This window comes from Mus musculus, chromosome 3, assembly GCF_000001635.26.
Source record: "Mus musculus strain C57BL/6J chromosome 3, GRCm38.p6 C57BL/6J".
Classification (NCBI taxonomy): Eukaryota; Metazoa; Chordata; class Mammalia; order Rodentia; family Muridae; genus Mus; species Mus musculus.
In genome coordinates, this window is record NC_000069.6 from 55,764,038 (window position 1) to 55,781,615 (window position 17,578).

The window sequence follows — 17,578 nt, forward strand, 5'->3', positions numbered from 1 at the left end:
CACTATCCCAGCCAGCCACTGTGCTGAGCATCCTTTCCTGCAGACTCTGCTGACTCAGCCTGGCCTTCTGCAGTCACAAAGCAGAACTTGTTCTATTCTTTCTGGCTTCCTTTCTTTTTTCATTCCAATTGTTATTACCATTCTTACAGAGTTCAGTTTCCAAATAGATAATCTATTACTTTAATATCAAAGCCGTGGACTTTGGATTTTAGCTGACTGTGTTCAAGTGCAGCCATGTTCTACCTCATTGTGCCTCCTAGATATCTTACATGCCCACCTGCTCAAGAACTCATCATATAGAGATTTTACCCCCAATCCACAACTGCCAGGTAAGCTGCCCAACTGGATTCCTACTTAAATTTGGGTTTACCAATGAAATGCCTGAAATTCAAGTTAAACTAGACAGCCTAAGTCTTTTATACATCTGATAGATAACCTGCTCTTAACAATGCAGTGTTTGTCACTGTTGTTCCATTTTCTTCCAACTTATTACTGTGAGTACCCAGCAGCCTAGCAGTTGTGACTCACAGAGGTACAACACCCATGTCCTTGTGCCAAACGCTCTCCATGAGTCCTCATCCCTGGGTATCAGTCATTTTGTTTCTCCCTGCTTACACACATCACAGCTGTGTGATAGGAGTAATTCTGACTTTATGTGAACTGATGGAGTTACAAATTCACAGTCTGCATACAGTAATCTCATTTTTTTTTTAAATCAGCCTTCTGGTCCTATTGGTGTTGGTTGGGAACAGCCCAGTCCTTCCACAGCCCTCTTCTGGGTTCCCAGGCTTTTATAAACATGAGAAAGGGAACTCTTCAAGGAGCAGCTATAGTATCTCTTCTCTAACCTTAATCACTTCCCACTGCGCAACATCCTCTCTTGCTACCCTTTGAAACCTCTGGCTGAGTTTCCAAAACCAGTATCTCACCCTTCACTTATTAATACATATGGTAAGGATAAATGCTATGGTAATAACTGTATCGATTACCTCAGAAAAAAATCCCATGTGTCAATTATTTGTGGGTGTAAGAAAATTGTGGCATTTCCTTCTGTTAGTGTGAAAACAACCAGCTCTTTCCTGTCAATTTTCACACACATAGCTTCTTTTTCTGTGACACAGGCATGCTCAATCAGCTCTTAAAATTTGTTCTGCATCCACATTTGACAAAATCTCATTTCTATTATATCCAGTTTTATTGAAAGATTATCCCATAATTCACTTTCTATCTCCTATTTCAACTTCAATCTGGCTGTCTCTGGTTCTGCCTTTACAATCTAACACAGCTGTGGAGAGGCAAGGGACCCCTCATGTCCTCTGAACTCTGTTGTGATGGCTAAAATTGATCTGAGTTCTTTACCACACTCTCTTGCATTTGGCTTTACAACAATCCTGTTCCTTTTCCATATGTGAACATTGCTCCCCATCCACTCCTCCTGGCCCATCTTCCTCTGCTGAATCTCCTCACAATCGTATCCTCTCATTGTACTGGTCTTACCACATCCTGCAGACTTACAAATGTTCTCATCCTAGGACACTTATCTACAGGAAACTTTTCTTGTCTTTCTTCTAAGCCTCAGAATCAGTTGTCTGTTTCACATTTTCACCTGGATAATCCCTTGACCAGTGGTTAAAACTTACCTTTATGTAGTAAAAAAAAAAAAAATGTGGATATATCCGTACACTAACTGGGAGAGTTTCTGTACCCAAGGATGAAAATCAACCCAGGTGCAGCCAAATACTTCTGCTTTTGTGAATTTTCTCACAGAGTTGTCTTTAGCACAGCTATGAGCTGTGTGTGCTATAGCTGAATTAGTTGTCCTGAGTCTTGAGAACAGGATGGAAAGAGAAAATTATACTCTAAAATGCTTGCTGTTAGGATGACACCGCTATTTTTCAGGCTTTTGCTCAGAAGGCATTCATTCCTGGACTGGGTTCAGATGTCCCTCCTTCACATCTATCTCTGCAGTATCTTCTGCACTCCCTGGGTTCTTGGCTTGCAACTGTGTAGTCTGTGGTTCGTAGCTCTACTGACCTGTCAGTTTTGTGAGGCAGGGGTGGTCTCACAGGGAATAGTGGGCAGCTTTAAGAGAATCTCAATAAATGTCTGATAACTGAGTGACTTATGCTACCTCCTTAAGTCCACACAAGGGGTTTCAGTGCTGCTTTTCCATGTCCCCAAGCTTGTGTTAACAAAGCACTACAAATACTATAAACTTGTATATCGGTAGCTACAGTAATTTAACATCTCTACTTCCCATGAGCAGCCTAAAGACTACATTTTAAACAATGCTTACGTACAGATTTAATGTCAGAAAGTTCATAACTTGTGAATGATGAAAAAACAAAATATGTATCTTCAAGCCATTAAATTCCTGTAAATGAAGGACTTATCTGAACTTTGCTGCAGAGTGGCTTAAGAGAAGACTGATGACAAAGGACTTTCTCAAAAGGATCACTTGTCAGGAAGGAAAGTGTCTTAGGGTTTTTATTGTTGCGATGAAAACACCATGAGCAAAAAGCAAGTTAGGGAGGAAAGGGTTTATTCAGCTCACTCCTCCTCATTGCTGTGCACCATAGTGAGTCAGGACAGGAACTCAAAACAGGGCAGGAACCTGGAGGCAGGAGTTGATGCAGAGGCCATGGAGTAATGCTGCTTACTGGTTTGCTTCTCATGGCTTGCTCAGCTTGCATTCTTATAATGCAGGACCACCAGCCCAAGGATGGCATCACTCACAGTAGGTTGGACTTCATTCATTGGTCATTCATTGAGAAAATGCCTTACAGCTGGATTTCATGGAGGCATTTCCTCAACTATGGTTCCTTGCTCTTTGATGACTCTAGCCTGTATCAAGCTGACACAAAAGACAGCCAGTACAAACTCCAAACTTGCTTCTAGTTTAGCAGGAAGTTCACAGTAACAGCTCAGAATGCCTGAGCAGATTCTCAGTCTACTTATCAAATTTTGAATTTTAATAAGAGAAAATTGATACCCATTGTGTAGAATGAGTTACAGCATATAATTGCTATTTCACTAATTGAAAGTTAAATTTGAAACATAAATAGCTACTAATCCTCACTTAATGGCCATTCTTTTAACTACTTCCATGCCCTAATCGGTCCCCTCAATTTCTCACCCGAGGTTTGCACACAGACCCACTTATGTGGGCAGTCCTGTGCCAGTGTTTGAGAGTAAGGGACAAACAAAAGGTCACCCAGGAAAGGAAGTCATCTGCAGTTTAAGAACTCAGCTTTCAACAGTGCTCAACTCCACCAAACTAACTCCAGGGGAGTCAAGTGAGACCTAAAAGGCATTCCTGTGAGTAAGAAACGCAGTTCTTCTCAGTGCAAAGTCGAGGGTAAGATGTCAGGGAGGGCGTGGGGGTTGAACGAGACTGCCCCACGGGCTCATGTAGTTGAATACTTGGTCCCAAGTCCATGGAACTGTGTGGAAGCATTAGGAGCTACGGCCTTGTTGGAGCTGGCATGTCAGTGCGACTGGATTTTGAGGTTTCAAGACTCTCCACATTCCCAGTTAGCTCTCACTGCCTTGTGCCTATGGAGGGAGAAGTAACCTCTCAGCTGTTTTGCTGCCAGGCCACCACGCCTCCCCTCCGTTCTAGTTACACTGAGAGATGGGCGGGAAGGGTACTGCAGGCAGGGAGAGGGTGACTGATGATGGCATGACAACTGGCACTGAAGTGAGGGAGGCCAACAGACAACCCTGAGACTTGCAGGCCATCCGACATAGCTGAAGAGATCCACTCTGGTTCAGTGAGAGCCCTGTCTCAAGGAAATAAGGCAGTGAACAAGAGGAAGACACCAACACCGTGGTCTAGTGTTTGCCCTGTGTGTAAGAGTTTGAGTGCCTACAGACTCATGTTCATGTACCACACACACACTCACACACACACACACACACACACACACACACACACACACAGAGAGAGAGAGAGAGAGAGTATTAATTTAACCTGTGCAACAATCCCACAATGTAAATATTCTAATCTTTATTTTGCATTAGGGGAAAACAAACTTAGGTTCAGTAATATGGACCAGAAAGTAAGGCCTGGGCTGTGGAACCAGTAGATATGGACAAAAATCACAATTACCCAGATACCTAGCTTTGAAAGTGGATAGGTGTTATTTTGAGGTTTCAAGACTCACCACATTCCCAGTTAGCTCTCACTGCCTTGTGCCTATGGAGGGAGAAGTAACCCTTAGACTTAGTAAGACCTCAGGGTCTTACTAAGAAGATGCAGGCACCAGTGTCTACTCTACATTGCTTTTGAGAGGACAAAAGTACAAGAAGCTTGTAGGAGACCTACAATACAGGGGAAAGTCACTAATGGTAATTCCCCTTTAACTAGCCTGCTTGATGATCTTTACTGATGCAGGTATTTCAGTGCATGCAATAAATTGGTCTTTGCCCTTAAGCTGCTTATTATCTCAAGTTCAGAGAATGGAGAATATCAAGTACTGGGATCAATATATACAAGTGCCAACTCTTAGTAAACTCTGTTCTGGTCCTTTGGCAAGAGAAGTGTCTAAGCAGGACACAGCTTACAGAAGCTACCTGCTGAGATCTGGGCATTTTACTACTATAGCACAGCCTTAATACATTTATAGCCTTCTTCTTCTGTTGGTAACCGTGTCTGTCCTCATTCTAGTATGCCCTCAGTAAGCCACCAAGATCTTAACCTTCATAACTCAAGTGCCACTCACTGATGCAGTTGTAACAGGAAAGGAAAGCTAGCTGATGGGATTTAAAGTGTTACAGGCAACTGAATCACTGGCTATGTGGTAAGGGCATGTGAAGAAATGTCACTCAAGTCTTGCCAGCACAGGAAAGTCTTGCTAATGAAACAGTCCTCTGGGACATGAAGGCCATCCCAACAGTTTCTAAATCCCCAAGACTTCCTCAAGAAACCTGTATCAGAAACAGAAATGCTTCATTAACTATTTCCACTTATTTCCCTTGCAGGTTTCCCTTCGCAGCAGCTGTCTTGAAAGAGACTCACCACTCCAGGCTTCCTACCTTGTTAATCTACTCAAAGGTGCTACAAACATCTTGAAGTTTAAACACAAAAGGCAGCAAAGTTCTGGCAGTCCTCCAACATCGTGGATGAAGAAGTGATATCAAATCTACTTCGCTATCTCTCTCTCTCTCTCTCTCTCTCTCTCTCTCTCTCTCTCTCTCTCTCTCCTCTTCATCTCTCTTCCCCCCAACCCCCGGGTTATGATGTATTTTTAATGTCTGTTAAAACAAACAAACAAACAAACAAACAAACACATACATACAAACTTAACAACTGTGCCAACACAAAGCTAGACCATGATCTGGAGAATTCTTGGGCATCAGGCAAGAGCATGGGAATAAATCACTTAGAGAATTAGCTCTGTTCCAGGCTTCATTAGTTCTAATTATCCCCCAAATATGCTCAGCAGAATGTGCGTGGGTCTGCTGGGACTGACGCACAATAGAGCAGGCACCATATAAACTCCTCTGAGCACAGAGAGAGTTCATAAAACAACTGAGACACTCCTTACTGCAGAAGCCACCAGATGAGACAGACAGGGCAGCTCCAAGACACACAGCAACAAGACAAAGCTCAGGCACACTGTCTTTATGTTCTGTTACCCAAACATCACAGCAATGATCAGGAGCACCCCCCCCCGCCCCGCCCCCAAGATACCAATTTCACTTGACTCAAGTCTGGTGGTACACACAGCAATCCCAGCACTAGTGAAGCAGAGGCAGGCAGATCTCTTGTGAATCCAAGGCAAACCAAGTCTACATAATGAGTTTCAGGACAGCCAGGGCTACACAGAGAGACTGTTTCAAAAATAAATAAAAAGAAATAACAGTAATTTCATTTTATTATTGGGAGTTTGGCAAATAAAAACGTGAACTTTTTCTTAACAGAAAATTAGGATTTAAAATTAAGTAATAGTCATAGAAAGTGAATATAAATTTCTTCCTTTAAAAAACACACACAAAAAACTAGAGACATGGATTATATTTTGCATTTTATTACAATGCTTACTTAACTGTTTCCTACTACTTAATCATCCACGCGGGCATGGTAGTGCACGCCTTTAATCCCAGCACTCGGGAGGCAGAGGCAGGCAGATTTCTGAGTTCGAGGCCAGCCTTGTCTACAAAGTGAGTTCCAGGACAGCCAGGCCAGGGCTACAAAGAGAAACCCTGTCTTGAAAAAACCAAAAACCAAAAACCAAAAAAAAAAAAAAAAAACCTCCAAAAAAACCAAACCAAACCAAACCAAAAAACAAAACAACCCCCCGCCCCCACAAACAAACAAACAAAAAAGAAAGCTATTTAATCATCCAATGTTTTTTCTTTCAAACAACTCAGCCCACTGGAGGCCCTCTGGCTCTCTTTCTCTTTACCATCCAACTCTGGCATGGTGGGTAGCCAACTCAAGCATTGCACTTCCAAGAAAATAATTCAGTTCAAGAGTCCTGACTGGAGACTAAATTTGCAGTCTTGCTCACCCCAAACCTGATGACTGACATAGACAATTTACACAGTAGACGATGAACCCACTGTGATGCTCTTACGTTGTCATCTGACCTACATATGTGTGACTTGGTGTACATGTAAGCCCATCCCAACAGATAAATAAACAAATAAAAGTTAATAAAACTAAAGTTTCCCTGGCTCACTTTGACAGTAGATACACAGAGAAGATTAGAGGGCCACTGGACAACGATGGCAGCGAAGTGTCCCATAGTTTAAAACGTTTCATGTTGTCCCTAATTCAGTACATATATCACTTTTTACAAGCATTTACTCCACTCATGCTAAATGTTTTCAAAACTGTTGTTACTGTTTCAAAATGAATCCAGGACCCAGCCAACACCCACAGGGTGTTTATAGTAGTGTGTGTGCCTTCCGTGCTCTTCATTTGCATTTAAAGTTGCTTTGCTTTTCTGTGCATCAGTGTAAAATTTGGTGATTCTCTTTACAGACACTGAAGCTACCGGTAAAAGAGGTGATTCATGTGACAATGTATGACGCGCTCCAAATGGAGCCTGAGTTCTGATGAAGTCATGGGAAACAGTAGGTTACAATTGCAAGCACCGGTGTGTGTATGTTCATATGTGTGGTGCCATATGTATATGAGAAGAGCAGAGAGGTCAACCATTCCTCACGGTCTGTCCACTGTGATTTTGAGGCTAGCCTGACTCTCTGGCAGTCTACCTACCCATTAAGCCCAGGGCTCGCCAGTCTCAGCACCCCAGTGCCAGCACCACAGGCTTACTCCACTTGCCTGGCTTTCTTCTCTGTGTTCTCAAGCTTCATCAGGTCTTCACGCTCGCCTAGGAGGTCCTCTATGGAAGGGATTATTTCCACAGGCCAAAATGTAAACAAATTTGGCAGAGTATTTAGTGTCCTTAACCTGTCCATATAGAGTTCTTTCTACATGTAGGATATGTTAATACATTCAATTTATTTCAGCTAAATCCTTTTTTTCTATGGTCACTGTATTTGTAGACTTTCATAAGTTTTTAGAAATAATGGTTATGCTGGTTCTTACTCAAAATAATGCTATAAAAGTTATTCTAAGTCAAACATTGAAAAATAGCAAAGAAAAGTAGCAAGATAAACTAAGTTGCAAAACCACAAAAGTTATATATTAGAATTCCAGTTACAGCCTGTGGGATGGTGCATACCTTTAATCCCAGCACTCAGGAGATCAGGGCAGGCAGATCTTTGGGAGTTTGAGGCCAGCCTGGTATACATAGCAAGTTCTAAGACAGTCAGGATTATGTAAACAGAGAGACACTGTCTCACAAAATATTCTAGTAACATGTGTTTAAATCAGTAAGATATTAATACTTTGCAGTAAGGAATAAGAAAAAGCTCCTGTCTCTAATATGGTAGGCGTTTGAGGACTGGCACCTGGGGTCATCCTCTGACTTTGACATTAGTGCCACGGAACATTGTGTCTCTGTGTTCAGATGAAAACACACACACACACACACACACACACTCACAGAGATATTTATGTACAGCATTTAGCAATTGGGTTTTGGTAGTACTCAATAGTGATGTAACTGTCTCTTATTGAAAGCTGCTCTACAGTGTCTAGTTCATTTGGAGAGTAATATATTTCAATCATCATATTTGCCAAAAGCCATATGAAAAAGCATAGGTTCTGAACAGGGCAGTGAGTATCATGAAACATGGCATCAATATAAGGAGTGAAGGGTGCAGGTATAGTCAATCTCATACCTAGTGATTTATAGATACTATTGACAGACAACAGAATTGCATCCTAATATACCGACATAAACTGAAAACACCACCAGGAGAGAATACATTTACTACAACTAACTTGCCAGACCTCACAGCTTAGTGGCACAGTGAACTGCAGAGGATGGGTCTGTCTCCAAGACTGATGCTCGGTGGCTCTGCTGCTACTGTTGAGCATCTGCCCCAGGAAGACATCATTATCAAGAGCAGTTCCTACCAGAGACTACTATAGAGTAAAAACATTGCAATGTGGTGACTGACCATGTTTACTTTAAAGGTTTTTTTCTGTTAAAAGAATAAAATTGTGTGTGTGGGTGGGTGGGGGCGAATCACATCTAGAAGGTAAGAGTTTCAAGGAGGAACCTTGGTCCTGTATCAGGAAGAGCTTTTAACAATTCCTTTTTGCTGGTGGAACAACTCCCTTTTGTTCTGGGCTCCTCCTCAGTAGAGGGGCTCGAGAGCCATACTGGATAGCAGAGGAGACACACAGACAAGGGAGGGGCCCTCGAAATCCCTAGATTTCTCTTCTGCCCTTATAGAAATTGTTCGAGTAATGAGGCAAAGTTTACTTAATTCTTCCTTATACTAATTGGTATAACAAGATGGTCACTTAAAGCTTTACACACAGTTGCATATGCTAAACATTAGTCTTGCTGAAAATTATGTCATAATTAAAACGTATATGGAAAATTTATAACACAAAAGACAGACATTTATCGTTGAAAAAGCTCCTCATATTTGATAGGGAAAAAGCACCCAGGGCAAAGCTTTCTTCGCTCTGCTCTGACTATAGTTTTGAGAGAGGAGTTGATGTAGCCCAGGCTGGCCTGGTTTTTGCTATGTATTCCAGGCTGAACTCAAACTTACTTCTTCCTTCTTCAGTCTACTCCGTGCTAGGATGGTAGGCAGCCCCGTGCCAGGGTACCTGGCCACAGAGTGTTCTGAGAGAGGTTCCACTTTATAATTAATGATCAAAGGTAGTTTCAGTGAGGCTTGAAAATAAGCAATCTATTATTTTTGCTTTTATACACTGATATCACAGAGTGACACAATATAGGTAAAATAACCTTATAGAAGTACATAGATATTTATCCAAATAATTTTTGAAATAATTATGTCTAAACTTTTCATTTTATAATGCTATAGCCCACTAACTTTTTTTTTACTTTTGTTTATTTTTCATTTATTTATTTTGTGTGTATGGGACAGGATATGTGCTTTACAGAGCACCTGTGGAAATATACAGTACAATTACAGCAGTTATCTTGCTTCCACTGTTTGGTCTAGAAAACCACACGCTTGTCATGAAGCCTGAGACCCAGTGCCTTCAGCTGCTGAGCCAGTGCACTAGCCCTACCTATGAAAATCAACTGGCGTTAGACGGAAACAGTACAAGTTTATATTCATTGGGTAGTATATATCCTTCTTAAATATTTTCCCTGTGTAAAAGATCAACAAGTTATAAAATTAAAATTTATAACATAACATTAAGATCTCTATAATAAGTTTTAAGGCCATTGATCATCTTCTCAGAATATGTACCCACAGCAGCTGCTGCTACAAAGAATCCCAGGAAACTCAAGAACCCACATATACTGACCTTTGTAATGTAGTCCACAAACTGTGGACGACACCAGCCATTTTCACACCAACCTGGCTCTGAAATTATTTTTGCATTCCTAATCCTGGTCTCTGCATTTTTGAGGCCTACCATTTCTTTTGCAGACTAAATGAAATCATATACTTATTACATATTGATCTCCACTCTATTTCAGCTCCCTTCTTAAGCCATATATCCCACATAGGTCTCATTAAGAACATCATACCATCCAAGGCATAAGCTGCCAATCGCACAGGAAAACAAATTTCATGGCATCAGATGACACGATTTTGATTTTGGTTTTTTAAAGATCCAATCGTATGATTTTTGACGTGAGCCTCAAAGGTTAAGTTACTATCTAAGAAAGGTAATCTGGTTGCCTTTCCCAGCAGCCTGCAAGCTCGGCAATCTGCATAGAGAGGGGCATTTGTCATCATTAGCTGAGCTGTGACAGCTGGCACCCAGGGTGGCCTGGAATCAAGAAGTGGCAGAGATACTCTGGCTCTTGGTTGCCATTCAGTATAGTCAAGTGTCCTGTATGAAAAGCTTTGTGATGTAACTAACAGCACTGAACATACTTGAATTTTCCACAACATGGATAACACAGCGCTGGCATGTAATTAGCAGGCTGCCTCTGGACAACAAGATGCCGTTTACTTGTTTCCTGCCTGCCTCTTACAGGGGCTCTCCTTTCAGAATCTAGACAGCCCAGCACAGTGCTTTTTTTCATTTATATTTTACTGCATAATTTTTATGTTTTTAATTCTACGTTAAGACTGGGTTAGGATGATCAATTAAATACATTTGAGGAAACAGAACACAGTAGAGAGGCTGGTTCTCAGAGACATTAGATTTCCATAATGTTTCTTGGGTCAACATTAATGTCAAAATTAGACCATTTCCACAACATGTCCTCCAATTGTTTGAAGTGTATGTAGTTCATAATGAATATTTTTTAAAAATTCCTTGGCAAAGCTTAAAGTAAGTATCTTTTCTCCAAATGATTGCTACTATGTGTCTGAAATAGCTGTGGTTAATATGTTTCAAAGATAGGTGTTAAATCTGAAAATTTTTATATCTAGTTAAAACAAAGAAAGTTTAAATTAAGGAACAGGTTGACCAACCTTAGAAAACTTAGAATATTACATACAGTCTCTCTATAGTCCTCAATGCTTAAAAATGTAATCAATAACACTGGCTTTATATTATTATGTAAACTAGTTTTTCACAAATAAAACTAATTTTTGTGTTAATGTAAAATCTATGCAAATACATGCAGTCATTTATCAGGAGAGCTGACAAGCATTCCATATTGGAGAGGGAAATGAAACTGCCTCAAGAATAGAGGCAATTAATTATTTCTGTATTTTTTCTTCTTCTGTCTTGAGGCACAAAAGTTATCCATCCAGTTAAAACAGCAAATGAAATAAAGAGATTATTTTTTTATTTAAACACATATGGCTTTTGCCTGCAATACTGATCACCACAAGGTCTACAGATGCCCGTGGCTAAATTGTGTGCCGGCAGATGCACACAAGGGAAAACGCGCTAATGCAGCGTGGAGAGAAAAACAAATGAAGAACTGCGCTGCCTACTCGGAAACCCAACCCAGAAACCAACCCACACCCACCCTTCCCCAATGAATTATGCATTCTGCTTATCAACTACAGGTGAAGGTTACAAAACATTAACCTTGGTCTGTTGCAAAAAGTATAAAATGCTTTTAAATTAGTAAAGACATTTTTGTGTGCATGGGTAGTTATTAATGTAGGTGGATGTCTGAGAAATACATGGATATTTCTATGGATATAATAGCTAGTGAGATTTAAAGTTCTTGGTCTTACAACAGAAAGTGTATCACCCTAAAATGGGTGTGACGAGTAGAAATTGTTCAATTTCTAGTCAGCAGCTTTTAAATCCATTTGCCAGCAATCTCGGAAAGTATTACTGAAAACTGGTTAAGAACTGGACTGGAGAGGCTGGAGAGAGGCTCTCTGGATGAATGCTTGCTGTTCCTGAGTTCTGTTCCAAGTTGCACACCATGCATCTCACAGTTGCCTGTCCGAGGCATCCACTAACCTCTTTAGACTCCATAGACACTCATACTCACGGGCCATACATCCACATTCGCCCCCCACCCAACAGTCACATAAACAAAAATAAATCTTTAAAAAATGAAACAAAACAAAACAACAAACAACTGGATCATTATAGAATGGTTCCTTTTATCGAAATACTATGGATGCATGTATGCATATGCAGGCTATTTTATCAACATTAAAAAGAGTGTTTCCTAAAAATGGTTTAAGATTAATTATTAAGAACACAATAATTTCTTTCTTAATAGGCCTATAAGTTTGCATAACATTAAACTTTCTATTTAATTGCAAATAAATATATAAAACAGAAAGCATTTAAATACTTTGCATATATGGGGAGATTAAAGACTAAATGTGTTCTTCCCTGAGCTACCTGGGAGAGCAGCAGCACCTACTTGAACACTTTACTAATTCTTTATTTGTATTCTTGACCATCTAAATTTAAATGACAATGTGTATTTACATGAAACTTGGATTAGAACCATGTGTTCCAAGAATATGAACACATTATTTAGTATTAGCTATAATTACTCCACAGGCTCATCTTATATCATGTAAAAGAAGGATTAGAGCAACTTCAAAGTAAAATACAGAGACTGATAGTCTGTGAGATTTCTTTTTCTTGTCATAAAAATCCTAAATAACAAATATGCCTCAAATATTGCTAGTTCATTTGAGAATTCACAGAATAGTACATTCATACGGAAATCTCACAGACTGGAATAGTACTGCTTACAAATTACAGATCAATATACTCACTCAACTGAATTTTTAAAATTGTTTTATATTATTTTTATGTGTATGGGTGGGCTGCCTGCATATATATATGTACATCAAGTGCCTTAGGAGGCCAGTAAAGGCCAACCCTCTGGAGCTGGAGTTATAAAAGGTTTTAGTCACTATGTGAGTGTTGGGAATTGAACCCAGGTCCTGAAAAAGAGCACAGTCATCTCTCTAGCCCTACACCCACTTTATAAAGCAGATTTCACATAAAAGTAAATCTAATGTTTTTATTTAACAGGATTCTCAATTTTTATTTTAAAAACACTACATTTAAATTATGTTCTTAATTTTGATTTTAATTTTTTTATTCAGATAAAAAGGTTCTGTAGATTTAAAGGTACTATTTATCAATTCTACTTTCCACTTGATACTTTTAACACACCACTATATGAAAAAATTGTGCTTTTAGGAAATAGTACACACTGATAAACTAAAATTGATATACTTAGTATACTGAGTATAGCTGGAAGGGAAGACAAGATATTATACAGGAGGTCCATTAGCAAACACTTACAGTCTATACCTATACATAAAAGACAATTCCTATTTGTATATTAACTTCTTTTTCTATAAAATATTTGTCGCTGCATAAATGTGGTAAGAGGTGATCATTTTATGCAATATAATTATTTTCAACTAGCACTTTGGTTAATAATTCTTAAAATTTGCAATAAAGCCCAATTTATAGGAATTTTTTTCCATTAAAAAACAAAAAACAAAACAAAACAAAACAAAACCCCCTCCAAACACTAAATAGGAAAAGAGGGCGATTACTTTAGGCAACACTCACTGGAAGTTCATTAGTTAGAACCTGTATGCTAGTCTCAAGGTCACACTGTATGTTTTCAGTGGCTTAATCATGCACAGTATGGCGTGATGATAACGGCAGCAGAGCAGTCCTAGATTAACAAGCTAATCACACCTGCTTCCACTGCTTTCTCTAAGTACAATGAAAATGCAGCCTACTCAAGGGCACTGGGGCTGCAGTCACACACACACACACACACACACACACACACACACACACACACCATACAAACCGCCTGGAAACTCTTGTTTACTATTTGGGGGGGGGGTGTCCTTGTTTTCATACAGGAAAAAACAAAACCAAAACCAAAATATAAAGTGAAGAACACACTTATCCTGTCTGCTTATTTCCATAAGATGTGAATGAAGAGTCAGGCAGAGATCTAACAAAGCAACCTTAGTTTGTCAGAAAGATACCAAGGAGGAGATGAGGATATTACCAATTCTTTTCATTGATGGCTTTCCACTCAACCTTTCTTCTTCCTCTTCCTCCTCCTGTTCTTCCTCCTCCTCACTGACTCTCCTCCCTTTCTTCTCCAATTTACAGAAGTAATGTGAAATACCCTGCACCTCTAGGCACACATTCAAATGAGGGAAAGTAACCTGCAATAATTACATATACAAGCTGGGGTTTTTACTCCCTTATCTATAAAAAGAAACATTTAGCTACCATCAACAAGGGGGTGGTGACTCTTAAAAGCTCCACTTCTAACTGCATCTTTAATCCCTAGGTTACTTTTCTTTTCAACACTTAGAATGGCAACACTAAGCAATAATGTAGAAAAAAAAAATTGACATGACAAAATGTGACCATGTGACTGCCCACTAGGGTGACAAAAGAACACTGAGGCAATGGACTCCATTATTCAACTTAAGAAGAAGCAATTTTTAAAAAGTAACCTCCATTCTTAGGGTGCTCAGGTTGAAGGAAGAGAACAGGAGTATGTCATAACCACTGATCTTAATCCTCGGCCTGACTTTGTAATGAACCTGGCACCCAAACATGGAATAATGACTTTTAAGAAATCCCTGAAACTTTCAAGTTAATTTTAAAAGTGTTTTTAAACTCACAATAGAAAGGTATAAATAGATGCCATCAAATTACCACAAACTCTCTCTATTTTACTTTATTTAATAAGACACATAAAAAAACCCTACACAAATATCTGTCTTTAATTTCTCTAGTGCAAAAAAAGGGGAATGCATTATGTCTGGCAGAAAGAAACAGTTAAACAGTTAAAGTAACATGGGTACATTTTTAGAAAAGGGGAAGGGAAGAAATCAGATGCACACAATGAGCCTTCAAAGCCACTCCAGCAGTAGAGATAAATAATTTAATAAAATCAACTTCATATTCTTTAGTCCCTAGTGTAATAAGCACATATTAAAAAAAACTTAAATTCACGAACAGTTGTGAATAAACTAGCTGCTGGCAGATAATGAGAGCACGGAGAACAGTGTGTGTGTGTGTGTGTGTGTGTGTGTGTGTGAGAGAGAGAGAGAGAGAGAGAGAGAGAGCGCGCGCATTGGAAGGGCTCAGATCCCTGCAGATCTTCCAGAAGGTTGCCACTGGAAGTCAGTGAAGGTGCAATTCAAGTGTAAACAGTCACTGAGAAACGAACAACAATACACAACCCTTAGGCCCTACACTTCTGAGCATACCAAGTTTTTCTTTATCCCCTTGTAGATGGTGTGGACATGGCTTTGCACAGGCCAAGGAAGTGCACCCCCACTGGGACAGTCACTCAGGAAGCTGCACTTCAGAAATGCTTGTCTTGTCCTTGTTATTTGGGATATTCCAAGTGTTAAAGTTCACATTTGCTTTATGTTCACAGATATGGCTAGATGTTATGATACTAGGCTGTGTCTTCGCTGGATTTGTTCTCCCTAACTGAACATTTTTAAATCCAAGCTGCTCTAGCTAAATCCTAAATACCATTCCAATGCAAGCATCTCAGTGGTGACATCATGAGATTCTTGGCTATTTCTTTCCCCTCCAATTAGGTCACTTTTCTTCAATTATCGGTCTATTATTAGCTTATGTCAAGGATGTCTACATGCATACCACTGAAAACAATTAACCATTTATGTCTTAAAATACAAGGGGCACAGAAGCTTTTCTTCTGGTACTCGGTAAGACTGTATTTTAAAAATTGTCTAGCGTCAATTCAATTCTTACATATAATAAAACAGACTTTATATTACATTGTGTATCACATCAGCAGTTCAAACAATCCAATGGGTCATTTTTTTAAAAAATTAAAATTACTATCAAGTAGTTAAATAATTTACCGGTATACGAGATATCTAACGCCAAAACTTCGATTAAAATCAGGTGAATTACACAAAAATACATCATTAATTTTAATTCCTCTCCATGGACAATTCAATTAAAGTAAGCACGGAAGGAAGCAGTCATCAGTGCGGTTTAGTTTTTCTTCAACAAGGAGAGGTGCTGAGATTATGGAAAGGATTCAGCTACAGGCACAATTCATTTCTCGGACTACGGGTAGCGGGTAGCGGACGATCTGGGTAGCAGCAGCTAGAGAGACAATCTAGCTTTATTCTAAGCCTCCCAGTCAACCCACAGGGACAGCAGCCGCCCAGTGTCCGGTTTTATGTAAATCACTGTCGGCTCCGGGCGTGGAGGGTGCTTCAGGACGCTGGCCAGCCTGGCCCGCAACACTCTAGTTTCTTAGTCCTCTTGCTCCAAGCGAAAATCGTTCGGAAAAGGCCTCAGTTGCATCAATTAGTTTGCGCAGAATGCTTCGGTGTTTAGCTTCGCCTTAACCCAATTAAGCCGCACAGCGAGCCCAGAAAGATGCGCCACCTGCGCCTGGCTGCAGTCGGCGGCCGTGGGATCCTGAGTCCTTCTGTTGGACTGAGGGAACCAAGGCCTCGGCGTCGAAGCTACATCGAGTCCCATAGTCCGGGGTGAGGCACGGGGCGCGCGCTCACCCGGGAAGGTGAGGGCCAAGTATTCCTGGGTGTTCTGAGTACAGCACACGCTTGGCTGGGGCCATTCGAGGGCGGGCAGGCGATGAGAGCGAAGGGCACCGAGAGTGTTTTGCAGCGATGGATGTGAGTGGGGGTCATCCAGACACCCAGAAAGCTTTACAATTAGCCTGAGAGCAGATGAGCCAAGGAAGACAGCTGGGTGGGGTAGGGTATACGCAAGGGTTGTGGGGAGAGCGCTTGCCCGTCGCACCCCATCCTGGGGAACTACGCGTCCCCAGCGGCTGCTCCCTGCCTGCCGCACAGCTCTTTCTTGTTGATCTGGCGCTCTGGGTTGCCTCTTCCAGCCCCTCTTCAGCTGCCAAAAGGTAGCTGCGCATTCACCCGCGATGCCTGCAAACTGGGGAGGGGCTTTGCAGGTCCCCAGTTCCCTCTCCCAAGGGAATGGTCTTGGGGAATGGAGTAGGAGGCCATCTAAGCGCCAAATGTGATGTACTATTTTAATCTAATTCGGAATCTATCACTCTTGGGTAACAAGAAACGAAATTAGAGCTGGCCCTGTGATGCTTAAAAGGTGGGAGTCTTCAGCAGTAGCCCATTAACAGTGCGTACACAGGTGCTACCATACCCGGGCACTGAAAATTCTCTTAATTTGAAATTAACAGAACTTTGTACTAAAGGCAGAGAACTGAAAACTACGACATAAGCCCTAACTACCCTATCTTTAGTTCATGTGCACTGAGGACTCAACTGGTCATGGTACTGGAAGGAAGAGCGACCTATAAAACCCTCCCTAGGGTTCCAAAATCCAAAAGCTCCTCAGGTTCCAAAAAGAAAAGCTCATTTCTTTGAAATTTCCAAGATGAAACTTAAATAAATAATAAAAATCCCTAACCTGAATGGTTACAAATTATTTTTTTTGGAAGCCATTAGCCATTTTCTCATAATCAAATTATTACATCCCATAAGATTAGGAACCTACTGTTGGTCACCACTGAGGGTTTCTGAGGTGGAAGATCCATCTTTAAGCCTGCAGGGGCAAACAAACTGTAAT

At 40.5% G+C, this 17,578-nt stretch overlaps 1 protein-coding gene across 11 annotated transcripts in view; it reads right to left on the minus strand.

Annotated features, from left to right (window-relative positions):
• Nbea (neurobeachin) overlaps nt 1–17,578 on the minus strand; it is a 558,554-nt gene that overhangs the window by 138,843 nt on the left and 402,133 nt on the right. The gene's annotated exons all lie outside the window — the stretch shown is intronic.